An 18,519-nucleotide genomic window follows, 5' to 3' on the forward strand; every position below is an offset into this window, starting at 1 on the left:
AGCAATTTGAAGGAGCTCATTCAGTAGCTAAATACAATGCTTGTGAATGATGGTCTCTTTCATAGCATATATGTTTTGGTAACAAGCTGCATCATGGATTGATGAGGGTTGTTCACCTGCCCTATTCCTTACGCAATAGAGCAGGAGTTTCATGATGTAGGTCTACACGTGTCTGACAGATAACTCTGGGGAGTCGATGACAACAGGTTGGGGCGTCTGACACTAAACAGAAATCATGTTCCGTATCTCTCATGTTGTCAAAATGTTTCCCATCCTCTCAAGTTTGTCACACACACACACGTCCACACACACACATGTCCACACACACACACACGCACATGTCCACACACACACATATCCCCACACACACGCGTATGTCCACACACACGCACATGACCACACACACACACATCCACACACATACACTCACGCACATGTCCACAAACACATGCACATGTCCACACACACACACACACACGCACATGTCCACACACACACACACATGTCCCCACACACACGCGTATGTCCACACACACGCACATGACCACACACACGTCCACACACATACACTCACGCACATGTCCACAAACACACGCACATGTACACACACACACATGCACATGTCCACACACACACGCGCATGTCTACACACACTCATGCACATGTCTACACACACGTACATGTCCACACACATACATACACAAACACACACACACACATGCACATGTCCACACACATACACTATGGTTTAAGTTACAGACTGCTCATCACGTATCACTTTGGGTCGTTGTAATGCTTTCTCAGTGTACACTCTGGCTGTCCTTGTACAGTTGATCATTTGTTAGTATGAGGCAATGAGAGATTAGTCACACGGCCTGCTAATAGAAAGTCATTGAAAGTTTGCACCTACTCCACAAAACCCCCAAACACTTTCACGCTCTTAAGAACTTTTGATGGATCTATTTACTCTCTGAGTTGCAATTTGGTGGAGTAAGTGTGTGTGAGAGTTAAACTGGCCCTGTCAAATGTCTCAGCATCTAGGCATTTCACCCAACCCTGGTCCTGGAAAGAAGTTTCAGGTTACTTACATGAATACTCATTCAAAATAACTCTGTATACAGGAGTCTGCTGAATGGCCAAAATGTGAATGCAACATAAAAATACATCTGTGTCATTTACAGTGGGACCCTGGCCAAGCATGGATGGCCAAAACAGAATATCTATAATTTGTCAGAAAACACATTTCTGCTACAAAAGCAGCTATGAACAGAGCATGTCCTTAATCCACCTCTCAATTCTACTGTATTAGAGTCTAGACTGTTCTGTCTCCACCATAATGAATCCATATGCTCACACATACACTCACTCACACAAACACACGCATGCATGCACTCACTCACACCCACACACACACCTTTATTTTTGTGAAATTTCAGGACGTTTTGGGGAGTAAAAATGCTTGACCATTAAAAATCATATTTTCCTCTACGCCTTACCTAACCTTAACCCTAACCCTCAACCTACCATTTAACCTTAACCCCAAAACACACACACTGTACCATCAGGACAGAATGAGGCTATTTGACTATAGCGCTAACACACCCATCCACCCAACACATCGTCTTCATACACCCATGTGCCTGGGTCTGCGTTATGTCTCCCCTCTTCTCTCGCTGGCTCTGCCTCTTTCTCTCTCTTCTTGTCTCATTTTCCCCCCATATGGAATTGTTGGAAAGCATTCCTGCACGTCAGGCTCCCATCGCCATGGAAATGAGACGGGCCCCCTTCAAAGGCACGAGAGGGCGAGTGCCCACTGGGGGCGAGAGGGTGGCACGGCCATATTAGAATCGCCAGTCGCCTGAGAAATGGTCAGGGGTCAACGCAGTTGTCATTCTTCATAGCCAAGCTAGTGGATAGAGCTGGGACTGGTGTTTAGAATGCCAGCAGCATCCCACCCTGCATCCCACTGCTGGCTTGCCTCGGAAGCTAAGCAGGGTTGGTCCCTGGATTACTGTAAAGACCAGATGCTGCTGAAGTGGTGTTGGATGGCCAGTAGAAGGCACTCTTTCCCCTGGTAGAAAACAAACAAAAACATCCCAATGCCCCAGGGCAGTGATTGGGGACATTCCCCTGTGTAAGGTGCTGTTTTTCAGATGGGAAGTTAAATGGGTGTCCTGACTCTCTGTGGTCACTAAAGATCCCATGACACTTATTGTAAGAGTAGGGGTGTTAACCATGGCTAAATTCCTAATCTAGCCCCATATCATCCCCAGCTTCCAATTGGCTCATTCATCTACCCTGTAACTATTCCCCAGGTTGTTGCTGCAAGTAAGAATGTGGTCTCAGTCAACTCACCTGGTAAAATAAGGGTTAAAAAAAGAGTTGGGACTGGTGTATAGAGCTGGGACTGGTTTATAGAGCAGAGGCTTGGGAATGGGACTAGATCTAGGGCTGCGACTGACTGTTGGGAAAAGGGTCTGCAACTGGATATGGGTATATGAAAGGGGCTGGTGTTGGTGTATAGAGGTTGGATGGCTGTGGCTATAACCTAATAATTATGTATATATATATATATATATATATATAAATACACACAGTTGTAGTTGTAAGATTACATACACCTTAGCCAAATACATTTAAACTCAGTTTTTCAATTCTTGACATTTAATCCTAGTAACAATTGCCTGTTTTAGGTCAGTTAGGATCACCACTTTATTTTAAGAATGTGAAATGTCAGAATAATAGTTGAGAGAATGATTTATTTCAGATTTTATTTCTTTCATCACATTCCCAGTGGGTCAGAACTTTACATGCACTCAATTAGCATTTTGTAGCATTGCCTTTAAAATGTTTAACTTCGGTCAAACATTTTGGGTAGCCTTCCACAAGCTTCCCGCAATAAGTTGGGTAAATTTTGGCCCATTCCTCCTGACAGAGCTGGTGTAACTGAGTCAGGTTTGTAGGCCTCCTTGCTCACACATGCTTTTTCAGTTATGCCCACAAATTTCTATAGGATTGAGGTCATATATACATACAGCTGAAGTCGGAAGTTCACATACACTTAGGTTGGAGTCATTAAATCAAGTTTTTCAACCACTCCACAAATTTCTTGTTAAATTTCAAGTCGGTTAGGACTGTTAAGAGTAAATGAGTGAAGAGGTGTGGAGTCAGGCGCAGAGAGCAAAAGATGTGGGAAAAACAACACGCTTTAATGTCCCGGAAACATAACATGAACAAAAGTGAAACACAAATGAACAGAAATATAAACGGACAGCGTGAAACCCAAATGCCAACAAAAATACACTCAAACAAGAAAACAGGCAAACAAGCCCGCACGAAACAGAAGCGGGCTGAACAGACTATATATAACCCTATCCTAACAACCAAACAAGAAACAGGTGCTACCAATTAGACAGAACTAAACGAACACAGAACAACGGATCAGCGATAGCTAGTAGACCGGCGACGACGACCGCCCGAGCGCCACCCGAACAAGAAGGGGAGTCACCTTCGGTAATATTCGTGACAAGGACATCTACTTTGTTCATGACTCAGCTCAGTTACACCAGCTCTGTCAGGAGGAATGGGCCAAAATTCACCCAACTTATTGTGGGAAGCTTGTGGAAGGCTGCCTGAAACATTTGACCGAAGTTAAACTATTTAAAAGGCAATGCTACCAAATACTAATTGAGTGTATGCAAACTTCTGTGTCACTGTGGTCATAAGGAGGAGACCAAGGCGCAGCATGATAAGCGTATATTATATTTTATTAAACGAATGCAACACTGAACAAAACTATACAAAATAACAAAACGTGATGCAATATGACTTGTGCGAACAGGCAACTAAACATAGAATAATAACCCACAAAACCAAAATGGCAACCTAAATAGGGTCCCCAATCAGAGACAACGATAAACAGCTGCCTCTGATTGGGAACCAATTCAGGCCACCATAGACCTACATATACCTAGACATACTAAAACCCCATAGATATACAAAAACCCTAGACAGGACAAAAACACCTAAACAATACAAAAAAACCTAGACATACAAAAAACCCTAGACATTACACTACACAAACCACCCTCGTCACACCCTGACCTAACCAAAATAATAAAGAAAACAAAGATAACTAAGGTCAGGGCGTGACATTCTGACCCACTGGGAATGTGATGAAAGAAATCAAATCTGAAATAAATCATTCTCTCTACTATTCTCTCTATCAATCTGAAATTTCACATTCTTAAAAAAAGTGGTGATCCTAACTAACCTAAAACAGGGAATTTTTACTTGGATTAAATGTCAGGAATTGTGAAAAACTGAGTTTAAAATACTTCCGATGGAAGTTTACATACACCTTAGCCAAATACATTTAAACTCAGTTTTTCACTATATATACTGAGTGCACAAAACATTAAGAACACCGTCCTAATACTGAGGTGCATCTCCCTGCTTTTGGCCTCAGAACAGCCTCAATTCGTCAGGACATGGACTCTACGAGGTGTTGAAAGCATTCCACAGAGTTGCTGGCCCATGTTGACTCCAATGCATCTCACAGTTCTGTCCAGTTGGCTGGGTGTCCATTGGGTGGTGGACCTTTCTTGAGTTACAGTTCATATAAGGAAATCAGTCAATTGAAATACATTCATTAGGCCCTAATCTATGGATTTCACATGGCTGAAGATACAGATGTGCATATGTTGGTCACAGATTTTTTTAAATGTAAAGGTAGGGGCAGAGATCAGAAAACCAGTCAGTATCTGGTGTGATCACCATTTGCCTCATGCAGCGCGACCAATCTCCTTCACATAGAGTTGATCAGGCTGTTGGTTGTGGCCAGTGGAATGTTGTCCCACTCATCTTCAATGGCTGTGTGAAGTTGCTGGATATTGGTGGGAACTGGAACATGCTGTCGTACACGTCGATCCAGAAACTTGTATTTGTATTTTTTTAATTTAACTAGGCAAGTCAGTTAAGAAAAAAATATTATTTACAATGACGGCCTACACCGTCCAAATCCAGACGACACTAGGCCAATTGTGCGCCGCCCTATCAGACACCCAATCACAGCTGGTTGTGATACAGCCTGGATTTGAACCAGGGTGTCTTGTGGTGATGCCTCAAGCACTGAGATGCAGTGCCTTGAGAAAATTGAGACATGATTTGTGTATGTGTTCCATCCTGAGGGTGAATGGGCAAGACAAAATATTTAAGTGCCTTTGAACAGGGTATGGTCATAGGTGCCAGGCGCACCAGTTTGAACTGATATGCTGCTGGGTTTTTCACACTCATCAGTTTCCCATTTGTATTAAGAATGGTCTTTGTAAATACTATATACCAGTTCAAATATGAGTGCAAAATAAAGCATTACCCCCTCCTCTCCCAGAAGCAGCTGGCCAGACCCAAACCCAAAACGGAATCCCCTCTGGCCCAAGCCAGAGACACAACTAGACAGGATCAGGACCGCCGTTAAAGCCCAAATTGAAACAGACAGAGAAACACACACACAGACACACATACACAAACACACAATCCTACCATAGGAGCATCAGCCAAAGACAACCCAAATGTCTGTCTGCGTTACTGACCTTCAGAAGGAAATGCACAAGACGGAGAAAAATTGTGTAAGACTAGAAGGCGGTCTGGACGGCCTTGTTGGACCGCTCTTCTATCTGTTGGACCAGAGCTCTGCTCGTTGGATTGGACGTCTGGGTCCTGTATGTGAATGAAAAGTTAGAAAATACACACAGATGCATGTATACATTAACAAACATATTCTTGTTTCTCTCACGTGCAGACAGCAGCCCCAGACAGATAAATGTAGGAGAGGAAGCAACACAAGATCAGTAGAGAAGCGGAGAGTGACGAGGTCAGGGAGGTTGAGGTCAGGGAGGTTGAGGTCAGGGAGGTTGAGGTCAGGGAGGTTGCGGGCAGGGAGGTTGCGGGCAGCGAGGTGTTCCTATTTCCACTTGGCATGCCTGAGGGTTGGCTTAGGGGTGAGAGAAATACCTCTCACTGCAGTAAGATTACGCATGAGTGAGTGACACGCAGTGCGTAACCTGCTACATTCAAACACACACACAGTTTCACCTATGCACCACACACACACACACAGAGACACACACACACAGATCGCATGGACACTTTTTGGTCAACTTTTTGGGTCACACTCACTGCTGTAAAAATTCTGTGAATTGTTGGACTTCCTTGAGGAAGAATGGGGTGACATTTCTCAGATAGCCTGTACCAATCTGTGTTGACTCCTGTTCACAATGTCACAATTGCAGCCCAACATCTGAGGACCTAACAGGACCTCTGTTAGGCTAGGAGTTCACCACAACCACATGAACTGACCAGGAGCGGATATCCCTTATGACTTGACTTTCCCTCTGTATCATTTCTCACTGTACACCTGCATTGCTGCATTTTACTTTTTTTTAATGTCAGTAGTTCTGACATCATTCATTCATACCTGTGGTTGAATCTTGTGCATGACTTTTAAGTAGTAGCCTATCTATTGTCAAATGGTATGTGTTGATTCGGAGGCTTGGCAGGAAACATACTGTAAAACCACCAGAGAACCTAAGAAAGCAGCCATTTAAAAAAAAATATCTTCAGAAAGTGTGAACCCTATGAACTCTATGGTAAGTATGAATTTGACAGAAACGTGGAATAATAGCCTCTCCAACAAATGTATTCCATCCTTCTTCCATCAGTATTTCTCATTCACAAAGGTCAGCTGTGACAACCAATTGGAATGAACTGGCTACCTAACTGGCCAAGAAAACTCATTCCTGCTGCATATTTTGGCCAGACCAGCTCTCCGAACAAAAAGCTTTGGTTTGGAGGGCTGATCTCTAACATACTGGTGTTTAGCCTACAGTACAGACTTTAACCATCAGAGCTCTGTGTTCTGTATAAGAGAGGGGCAGAGTGAGGGATAGACAGTGACAAGAGGGATCCGGTGAGGGAGAGAAAGAAAAAATATATATAGAGAGGAAGAGGGTGAGAGAGAGTGTGTGAGAGAAACTGTGTGTGAGAGAAACAGTCTTACTACAGTAAGTGACAAGATATTCAGTTCAATGGCATTCTTGAAATTGCCCAGCCTTTGTAAGTACATCACTATAACAGCATATTTCTGAGACTGTATACCAATCAATCAGTATTACTTCTCACATAATCTTTACTAACTCAAACATTAGCATTGCAATTTGACCAGTGTTTTAACGGGTTAAATAGTAATTGGCTACCGTAACACAAAAAAGGACCAAAGCCAAGAAACACCATCTCCCAGTTCCAGCTCTGATGCTCTTTGTTATACTGTGGCTTGACGGAGCATCCTCATTTCCTGAGAACATCTGGGAGGGTTCACAGTAGAAGGTCAGAAACACACACAAAGCCTAGCCAAAAACAGCCACGTTATATGATTCATTATTTAACGAAAGAAAGAACGTGTTAAGAAACGTAACAGAGAATCATTTCTTTTCCCACCTACCTATCTTGAGTAAAACTGCTTTTTTTTCTGCTATGACTTGTAGGCTGAAACGCATTTGAGTTTCTTCTGATCTGGTGGGTTATTTTCAGAAGCTTTCATGTGAAGTATAAATGTTCTTGTCAGTTCGTTTGTCTGATAGTATGTCTGATAACAGGGCTATTAGTAATGTTATCATTTTGCTCCATCAGCTGTTTGAAAGCCAAGGCATTGCTCAGTCAGTTAGTAGTCTCGTAAACCTGACCCTAGGCAACAGCATTGGAAACATTGTGTTAGGCAACGGTCTGCGGTCTGCCTAGGTCAAGTGTAGCTCAGTTGGCAGAGCATGGCAAGCGCCAGGATTGTGGGTTTGAACAGTAGAAAAAAAGTAGAAAAATGTATCCACTAAGTACTGGAAGTTGCTCTGGATAAGAGCATCTGTAAAATGTAAATGTAGTCAGTTAGCAGTGTTGTTACCAGATTGAGCATGTAAAAAGAAAAACTGTTTTGTGGTTACCACATCCTACATCTGGCAATATATACTATTTTTAAAAAGGCTGGCCCATGGTTAAGTGTTGAGTGACTGGTTGTGGTCAGTTGCGGGCAGCGCTGTCTGTGTAATATATTGCTCTTTACTGTCCAGTAGGTGGAGCCAGAGCAATGCGAAGGTGTATCAGGGCATGAATCCCTTTCTATGGGGAAAAGCTTTCATATTACCAGTCATATGGCTTTTATTGCCATGTATGTATGTTTGACTGTTTGCATTTGATTGAAAAATACATACCTGCAGTGAATTAGATTCCTTTGATTGGCTCATTGATTGACTTTTTGATCAATTGATCAATTGACTGATTGTCTAACATAGTTCTCCTCTGCTGTCTTCCCCAGGCCATGGCCGTGCCTTCTCTCTCAGCCCCTCTCCTCGTGGCTCTGTTTCAGCTTGCAGTACTACCTCTCGTTCACGCGGGGGTATACTACGGACACAAGCAGCACCAGCAGCACCCCCAGCAGCAACCCCAGCAGCACCAGCCTATGCCACACCTGTCCCACATGGGCATGGGCAGCAAAGAGCAGCACCCTCAGCAGCAGTGGCCAGGAAAGGACATTCTCCACATGCAGTACCCCCATTACAGAAAAGAGATCCCCCAGATGCCCATGCACATGGGCAAGGAGTACCCCCGCAAAGGTGTGGTAGTCAACAGTGGACAGGACAAAGGTGAGATCAAATGGCAATCTCAAAGGACTTGTGGCTCTGGTCGAAAGTAGCGCACTACTATGGAGTAGGGCAATAGTATGTTGTTTATGTTGAGACTATGTCAATCTTCAATGTTCATTACCTAACCTAACTCTAGTTAAGACATACACACAAGCAGATTGTACTTCATTTTGCTCTTGTGCTGAATATTGTGCTATGCCTGCAATCTTCCAATAATGTTTAGACTGATTGGACATCTTATCCCCTACAGGTCAGACCATCCCCAGTGGGGCTGTGGGAGGTCTCCCTGGAGGCCTGCCAGGAGAGCAGGGCCCAGCTGGGCCTGCAGGACCTGAGGGACCCTCTGGGCCACCAGGTCCTCCTGGGGTAGGACAGCCAGGAGGTGAAGGAAAACCAGGCTCTGCTGGTCCCCCAGGATTCCCTGGTGTAGGCAAACCAGGACTCCCGGGAATTCCAGGCAAGCCAGGGAGCATGGGAGACCCAGGTGTACCTGGAGAGCTGGGCCCCAGTGGTGGAGACGGTCATATGGGGCAGCCAGGGCCTCAGGGCCCCCCTGGTCCTCCAGGTCTCCCGGGGATAGGAAAACCAGGGGTTGGGGGGTTACCAGGACAACCAGGACCCAAGGGGGAGCCAGGACATAAGGGCCTGCCGGGACTACCAGGATTACCAGGACCCAAGGGTGACAAGGGAATTGGACAGCCAGGACAGCCAGGCCACAAAGGGCCAGCAGGACCCCCTGGACCTCCAGGCCAGGGAGGGATGCCCGGTGTGGGCAAGCCTGGAATGAATGGCATATCGGGGCCACCAGGAGGACCAGGGAAACCAGGCCCTTCTGGAGAGCAGGGGCTGGCTGGACCAGCAGGAGAGGGTGGCGAGACCGGTCCACCAGGGTTGCCAGGCCAGGGAAAACCAGGCCAGAATGGTCTGCCTGGACAACCAGGCATGCCTGGTGGGAAAGGGCACCCAGGCCCTCCAGGTTTGCCAGGGAAGCCTGGATTGCCCGGATTTGGAAAACCAGGATTCCCAGGACCCAAGGGAGATAAAGGGATGGGTGGGATGCCCGGAGGCTCAGGACCAAAGGGAGACAAAGGCCATGGAGGACTTCCAGGTGTGATTGGACCACCTGGGCCAATCGGACCAGCTGGTCTCCTTGGCCCTATGGGACCCCCTGGAGGTCTTGGCCAACCAGGGGCAAAAGGAGAGGCTGGAGAGGGAGGGCAAAAGGGGCTGCCAGGTGGCCAGGGTGAGCCTGGTCCTCCTGGACTTCATGGTCAGAATGGCTTCCCTGGAGAGGGAGGAGAGCCAGGGCCAAGGGGTCCCGCTGGGCTTGTAGGACCCCAAGGGGAAGGCGGACACAAAGGGTTACCAGGCGCCCCTGGCATTCCAGGCCTATCTGGGCCAAAGGGAGAGGGAGGACTTCCAGGAGAGAAGGGTCCCCAAGGCCCTAAGGGCATTCCAGGTCTGGGAGGTGCAGGTGGGCCGATCGGACCTCCTGGTGCCCCTGGGTCTAAAGGTGACAGCGGATTACCTGGTCTTCCCGGCGTTGAGGGTAACGGAAACCCAGGTGTCCCTGGTCCTCTTGGACCTCCAGGTAAAGAAGGTCCTGGAGGACCACCAGGAAATCCAGGCCAGCCAGGTCTACCTGGTCCCCAGGCCCACCCGGACCCCCCACCCTCTCCCCTAACATGGGAGCAGTCCTCACTGAGATGGGTATTCCTCCTGGGCTGGATGGAGTCAAGACCACCGGCTATGGCAAGAAGGGGAAATATGGAGGAAACAGTGGAGAGGTAATGGGCGCCAACGGCCTGGAGATGCCTGCGTTCACGGCTCTGGTGACCACACCCTTCCCACCAGTGGGCACGCCTGTGGTGTTCGACAAGATCCTGTACAACGGCCGTCAGAACTACAACCCCCAGACAGGCGTGTTTACCTGCGACATGCCCGGGATCTACTACTTTGCCTACCACATCAGCTGCAAAGGGGCCAACGTGTGGGTGGCGCTGATGAGGAACGATGAGCCTGTGATGTACACATATGACGAGTATAAGAAGGGATTCCTGGATCAGGCGTCGGGGAGCGCAGTGTTACCACTACAACCCGGGGACACCGTGTACCTCCAGCTACCCTCGGACCAGGCCGCAGGACTATACGCTGGCCAATACGTCCACTCATCCTTCTCTGGGTACTTGTTGTACCCTATGTAGCAACAACTATAGAGAGGAAGAGACAGTGACAGAGGGAGAAAATGTTGGAGAAATGTAAGCATTGTTTATAGAAGTCTTTAAATGTGTATGTTTTTTTTAAACATCAACTATCTGTTGAGATTGATGCTGTTGAGATCGACGCTGTTGAGATCGACAGCGATGGGAGGATGCTGTTGAGATCGACGCTGTTGAGATTGACAGCGATGGGAGGATGCTGTTGAGATCGATGCTGTTGAGATCGACAGCGATGGGAGGACGCTGTTGAGATCGATGCTGTTGAGATCGACGCTGTTGAGATCGACAGCGATGGGAGGACGCTGTTGAGATCGACGCTGTTGAGATCGACAGCGATGGGAGGACGCGTCGCACAGTCCCTGGGAAAATCTGAGAGAGGAGTGTGTATGTGTGTGAGTGAATGTACATTATATGCAGTTTTTATAACCATTTATTTTGTGGTACAAAGATTTCTGTATCTATGTACCGCTCTTAAGAGTGTTACAACGTTACAACACTGCATTAAAAGATGCCATTACATCAACAGGGTTCACATATTGTGAAATGTAGTCATATGTACAGTTGAAATCGGAAGTTTACATACACCTTAGCCAAATACATTTAAACTCAGCTTGTCACAATTCCTGACATTCAATCCTAGTAAAAATTCTCCATCTTTGGTCAGTAAGGATCGCCACTTTATTTTAAGAATGTGAAATGTCAGAATAATAGTAGAGAGAATCATTTATTTCAGCTTTCATCACATTCCTAGTGGGTCAGAAGTTTACATGCACTCAATTAGTATTTTGTAGCATTGCCTTTAAATTGTTTAACTTGGGTCAAACATTTCAGGTAGCCTTCCACAAGCTTGCCACAAGAAGTTGGGTGAATTTTGGCCCATTCCTCCTGACACAGCTGGTGTATCTGAGTCAGGTTTGTAGGCCTCCTTTTTCCGTTCTGCCCACAATTTTTGTATAGGATTGAGATCAGGGCTTCGTGATGGCCACTCCAATACCTTGACTTTGTTGTCCTTAAGCCATTTTGCCACAACTTTGGAAGTTTGCTTGGGGTCATTGTCCATTTGGAAGACCCATTTGCGACCAAGCTTTAAATCAAATCAAATCAAATGTATTTATATAGCCCTTCGTACATCAGCTGATATCTCAAAGTGCTGTACAGAAACCCAGCCTAAAACCCCAAACAGCAAGCAATGCAGGTGTAGAAGCACCTTCCTGACTGATGTCTTGAGATGTTGCTTCAATATATCGTCATAATGTTCCTTCTCATGATGCTATTTTGTTTAGTCCCCCAGTCCCTCCTGCAGCAAAGCACCCCCACATCATAATGCTGCGACAACCGTGCTTTACTGTTGGGATGGTGTTCTTCGGCTTGCAAGCCTCCCCCTTTTTCCATATCGATGGCCATTATGGCCAAACAGTTCTATTTTTGTTTCAACAGACCAGAGGACATTTCTCCAAAAAGTACAATGTGCAGTTGCAAACCGTAGTGTGGCTTTTTATGGCGGTTTTGGAGCAGTGGCTTTTTCCTTGCTGAGCGGCCTTTCAGGTTATGTCGATATAGGACTTGTTTTTCTGTGGATATAGACACTTTTGTACCTGTTTCCTACAGCATCTTCACAATGTCCTTTGCTGTTGTTCTGGGATTGATTTGCACTTTTCACACCAAAGTAGGTTCATCTCTAGGAGACAGAACGCGTCTCCTTCCTGAGTGATATGACGGCTGCGTTGTCCCATGGTGTTTGTACTTGCGTACTATTGTTTGTACAGATGAACGTGGTACCTTCAGGCGTTTGGAAATTGCTTCCAAGGATGAACCAGACTTGTGGAGGTCTACAATCTTGGCTGATTTCTTTTGATTTTCCCATGATGTCAAGCAAAGAGGCACTGAGTTTGAAGGTAGGCCTTGAAATACATCCACAGGTACACCTCCAATTGACCCAAATTATGTCAAATAGCCTATCAGAAGCTTCTAAAGTCATGACATCTTTTTCTGGAATTTTCCAAGCTGTTTAAAGGTACATTCAACTTAGTGTATGTAAACGTCTGACCCACTAGAATTGTGATACAGTGAATTATATGTGAAATAATCTGTCTATAAACAATTGTTGGAAAAATTACTTGTGTCATGCACAAAGTAGATGTCCTAACCGACTTGCCAAAACTATAGTTTGTTAACAAGAAATGTGTGTAGTGGTTGAAAAACGAGTTTTAATGACTCCAACCTAAGTGTATGTAAACTTCAGACTTCAACTGTATGTATCAGTTTAATTTAAGGTGCTGCACAGACACATGTGGAAAGAGATATATCTCTTGTATTGCCACAGAGTACCATGTGTTTTTTCTCAAGTCCGTACATGTTCCTTTGCAAACTGGCAGCTGCCATTAATGAAAGTGTGGCAAAGAATGTAAATTGAATAACTAAAGAAAACAAATGTAATACCTAGTAAAATGGCACCTGCAATGTGCTATTACAGTACTTACAGAAAGGAAAACCAATAGAGTTCAAGATTCAAATAAAGTGGTGCAATGGTTTATTTCACGTTTTAGTTTGTTGCGTAACTTTCTTGTTGTGTTTTTGATTGATTTGTTTGATACTTTTTTAAAACTTTTGCAGACAAGCATCCTGTGTGATGTTTATAAGGGTGATTGTGTCGCATTAAATGGTTGGCAAAATGATGCATTATGGGTGTATTAGTGTTGTGCACAGCAATGCCTCTTGTGGTAAGTAAAGAATAAGGCTCCAACAGACACTATTGTACCCAAACATTGGAAGACCACTGCTGTCCTTACAAACCCTTGTATTACTGTATGTGTCAGGTGTCAACTGAATAAAGCAGTAGTGTTATAATGACAGTTATGAAAAACATTTGAACAAGACCCAGACCCTCATTAAGAGGGGCCTAAACGTTTCTGTAAGTAACGGATACAATGATAATCAATTGTGATTCTTATGAATAACTTTTGAATAAGCTAGTTGATCCCTCTTGGCTCAGTACAGAATTGAAATAATCTGATTATAGGTACTCTATGTGGAGGTTAATATTTAAGAATAATAAATACTTTGATGTCAATCAGAGAACATGATGGCCAAACCAAACCAGGAGTAAGCGAGGAGACTTATGGAATTAGGTTTCCTTGTGGGGCCTAAGGAATAAAGACAAATGGTACGTTGGTAAATTCCCTCTGGCTATCTACTTCCATTTCAGAGCACTCTCGTCTGAGTGTGCTGGAGCGCAGAATAACTGATGAATTTACAAACGCTCAACACTCGTTGAATATTGCCGGTGTAGCGACTGGGAGGCCCATGGGGCGACGCACAATTGGCCCAGCGTCGTCCGGGTTAGGGAGGGTTTGGCCGGCAGGGATATCCTTGTCTCATCGCGCAGTGCGCTAGGTGTACGGTGGTTCCTCCGACACATTTGTGCGGCTGGCTTCCGGGTTGATTGCACGCTGTGTTAAGTAGCAGTGCGGCTTGGTTGGGTTGTGTTTCAGAGGAGGCATGGCTCTCGACCTTCGCCTCTCCCGAGTCCGTACGGGAGTTGCAGCGATGGGACAAGACAGTAACTACTAACAATTGGATACCACGAAATTGGAGAGACCAAAGGGTTAATAAAATGTTTAAAAATTACAAAGAATACGGCCGGTGTCAGTAAACGTTAGCAAAAAAGCGTAATTAAATTGTTGCCATCACCACAGTTACAGTCACCAATGCTCTGGATAACATAGAAACAGCCTAACCAACTCTGCTAGGTCGCTCTCTCATTTATGTCTGGAATTATCTTTAGCCAGTTAGCTTGGGTGCTCGACTGCAGTTGTGAGGTCACAACGCTCGGATCAGCCCTACTCCTCGGCCAGAGTGGCCAGTGTGTGCACTGAACGATTCGAGAGAGAAATGCTCTGAATTTACAAATGGACAATCTGACAACACTCTGAATTTACGAATGGCCAGATCACACTCGGAGCGCTCTCTGGCACTCCATAGGGAATTTACAAACGCACCCAAAGAGTAGAACATTAAAAAAGAGAGGAAGAAGGGTGGAAATGCCTTCCTGCATGCCCCTCCCTCTCCTCCTCCGTCACCCATGTCCCTATAACTAACCCATCTACCCTTCCCTCACCCACCCACCTCCGCCCCTGCCCCCTACCCTTCTACCCCCCAGTGCCCCAGCACAATACCCTTGACAGAGACTGATAACAAAAACACCCTGCAGCATTTATCACTATAATGTATTATTTTGACTACTGACCTCCTGACTTTAAATGTGCAGAAGTGGAATAACATGTAGTTAAAAAAAAAATTTTTGAAAATTGACTCCAGATATGAATTCAGTTTCCTTTCTTTATTTGGTGCTAAAGATTCAGTAAACCAAAATAAACCCTGAGTTTGAATGTTTTACTGTTATACTGTTGATGTTGTTTAAAACAATAATAAAGATGATTTAACTAGAAGGTCATTTGTTACTCTTTTCATCAACATACACTGAGTATACAAAACATTATGAGCATTATGCTCTTTCCATAAAATAGACTGACTAGGTGAAAGCTATGATCCCTTATTGATGTCATTTGCCACGATGAATTGAGGCCAAATATTAGGAAGGTGTTCTTAATGTTTTGTACACTCAGTGTATATCAATACTTTTATTTATATAAATGTTTTATTTTTATTTAACTAGGCAAGTCAGAACACCTTCCTAATATTCTTATTTACAATGAAAGCATACCCCGGCCATAACCCAATGACGCTGGGCCAATTGTGAGCCGCCCTATGGGACTTCCAATCACAACCAGATGTGATAGAGCCTGGACTCAAACCAGAGACTGTAGTGACACCTCTTGCACTGAGATGCAGCGCCTTAGACCGCTATGCCACTCGGGAGCCCAAATAAGACAGGTATTATTTCATTGTGTGACCATAATAAGTGCACATCTGATAAGTGCAGTTCACCAGTCCAAATGTAATAAACAAATTGTACTTGCTCCTGATCTCGGCTACAGTAAATATGGTCTGGTTTAATAATGCAGTCATTAATTATAGTCATGCTCATTGCAGCTGACTGGATATGCCATATGGTGTAGAGATGAGGATACTGTGCTGCCAGACAGATAGGCTACTGTACCTTGACTCGTTCAGATGACTATTAAAATGGTCTATTATATCTTCGATTCATCCTATAGTTTTCGGGCACATCTATGGGGACATAGATATATATAGATGTATTTCCTCATAATAAAAGGTGCTTTCTTTCTTCCGCAAAACACAAAAATACATGTTTTGGTTTCTTAACAACAGTTCACATATCTCGAAAAGGATGCTGCGACTGATCTTCCGCGCGTGCGAGCACACGTCACTGTCATCTATTCACCCTGCTTTTATTGTGCCGAGCTACGATTATCACAATTGATAACTTCCAATTGAATTAATTAAATATGGCCATTAATAATTACATAATAACAGAAGGCTACAACAACAAACTGAGTTATAGGCTATTTATTAAATCTGTTTGCCAGGTCAAGGTAGGCTACACAAGTGGCACAAATTGATGTGCAATGACTCCAGTGATATTGTAATTTCAATATACACCACTCAAAAAAATTAAGGGGACAACTCCAAGTCAATCACACTTCTGTGAAATCAAACTGTCCACTTAGGAAGCAACACTGATTGACAATAAATATCACATGCTGTTGTGAAATGGAATAGACAACAGGTGGAAATTATAGGCAATTAGCAAGACACCCCCAATAAAGGAGTGGTTCTGCAGGTACTTCTCAGTTCCTATGCTTCCTGGCTGATGTTTTGGTCACTTTTGAATGCTGGCGGTGCTTTCACTCTAGTGGTAGCATGAGACGGAGTCTACAACCCCCATCAAGTGGCTCAGGCAGTGCAGCTCATCCAGGATGGCACATCAATGCGAGCTGTGGCAAGAAGATTTGCTGTGTCTGTCAGCGTAGTGTCCAGAGCATGGAGGCGCTACCAGGAGACAGGCCAGTGCACCAGGAGACGTGGAGGAGGCCGTAGGAGGGCAACAACCCAGCAGCAGCCTTTGTGCAAGGAGGAGCAGGAGGAGCACTGCCAGAGCCCTGCAAAATGACCTCCAGCAGGCCACAAATGTGCATGTGTCTGCTCAAACGGTCAGAAACAGACTCCATGAGGGTGGTATGAGGGCTCCACGTCCACTGGTTGGGGTTGTGCTTACAGCCCAACACCGTGCAGGACGTTTGGCTTTTGCCAGAGAACACCAAGATTCATTCAGATTCTAGGATGTGTTATTTTAGTGTTTTACTGCCGTGGGCTAAATCAGCATCACACCGAGTGATTCTTTTGAAACAAAAGTATACACCTCACACACAGTTATTGGCTTAAAAACAGAAGACACCTGTACCATGTCAGATATAGAGTTGAAATGTGTTCAATTTTGAGTTTGCATCCCACAATTACACTGTATATACAGTAGATCATAGAAGACTGAAATGTAACAAAACTGTTTGATATAGAAACACCAGATTGTTGTCGTTTAAAAAATATATAATCTTGATTAATTATGAAATCATCATAAATATGAATAATATTCAACCCATGAGGCTTTTTTTGTCATTGACTGCAGGAAAGGGCTACAGGCCATTTCCAACTGAGCTGACATATGTAACATGATTGCCGTCTCCGCCAACGCGTTAACATTGCCTTTACATTTCAATTGTGCTTTAGCGCTGAATTTCAGCGCTAAGGTTTGAGTAGAGCCCCAAGCCTAATAGACTGTTTGTTTTGTTGCTTGGTTTTCAGGGAAGCAGGTTGTTAACATGACGTCTCATGTGGGCCCTCAAGCTTCAGGTACTGATGGGAGTGACTTCAAACACAGAGAGAATGTGCCCCCGCAGTACCAGTTGAGGTAATCATATCTGTCTGTGCTTTTATCTGTCTGTATGCTTGTCTGTCTTGTCTGCCTACTTTTCTATCGGATCATACTGTCTCAACCTCCTCTCCCCCTTTTCTCCAGTGCCTCCAAGCTCAACTTTGTCCACCTTCGGCTGTGGCTCGTGGTGGCGGCCCAGGTGACCATCAGCAAACTCGACCTGGTGCCCAGCAACCCGGCGTCCCTACAGATGATAGTACCCCTACCTGATCAGTTTCTTTCCACTGGTCACCAGCAGCCTGTCACTGTCCAAGAACAACATCAGCTGCCTGGTGATCTCCATGATCAGCTCAGGCCTGTTCTCCATCGCTCTACTCTTCTACGGTATCATGGAGATGCTCGGCGAGGCCCAGTAGCTTTACTGCCAAGGCAAGGCCTACCGCTTCGTCTTTGGCTGGGCAGAAGTCACCGTCATGTACCTGGTTATAGTGGGGGCGGTGCAGGTGGATGCCTGTCAGATATACTACAGCAAGAAACTGCTGGACGCCTGGTTCTATTTTACACAGGAGAAGAAAAATAAGTGATGCAGATGTATTGTGGGTTTTGAGGCAAGGGAAGAACTGTTTTTTGATTTTTGTTTTCTGTCTGTCTCTAGGATGCATTTATAAGTACTGTATATTGTTATTTATTTACTACCTCATAATCCCTGTCCATTATTTTTCCAGATTGTCTAGTCAACCTTGCATACTCTCTCTCT

General features: G+C 44.9%; 2 pseudogenes; both read left to right on the top strand.

Moving 5' to 3' along the window:
* The window catches only part of LOC115130966 (collagen alpha-1(VIII) chain-like), a 37,313-nt pseudogene extending 21,962 nt beyond the window's left edge, over window positions 1–15,351 (top strand).
* Window positions 15,352–17,709: 2,358 nt separating this feature from the next.
* Window positions 17,710–18,346, top strand: LOC115130972 (protein jagunal homolog 1-A-like; annotated as a pseudogene).
* The last annotated feature ends 173 nt before the right edge of the window (window positions 18,347–18,519 follow it).

This window comes from Oncorhynchus nerka, linkage group LG1, assembly GCF_034236695.1.
Source record: "Oncorhynchus nerka isolate Pitt River linkage group LG1, Oner_Uvic_2.0, whole genome shotgun sequence".
NCBI lineage: Eukaryota > Metazoa > Chordata > Actinopteri > Salmoniformes > Salmonidae > Oncorhynchus > Oncorhynchus nerka.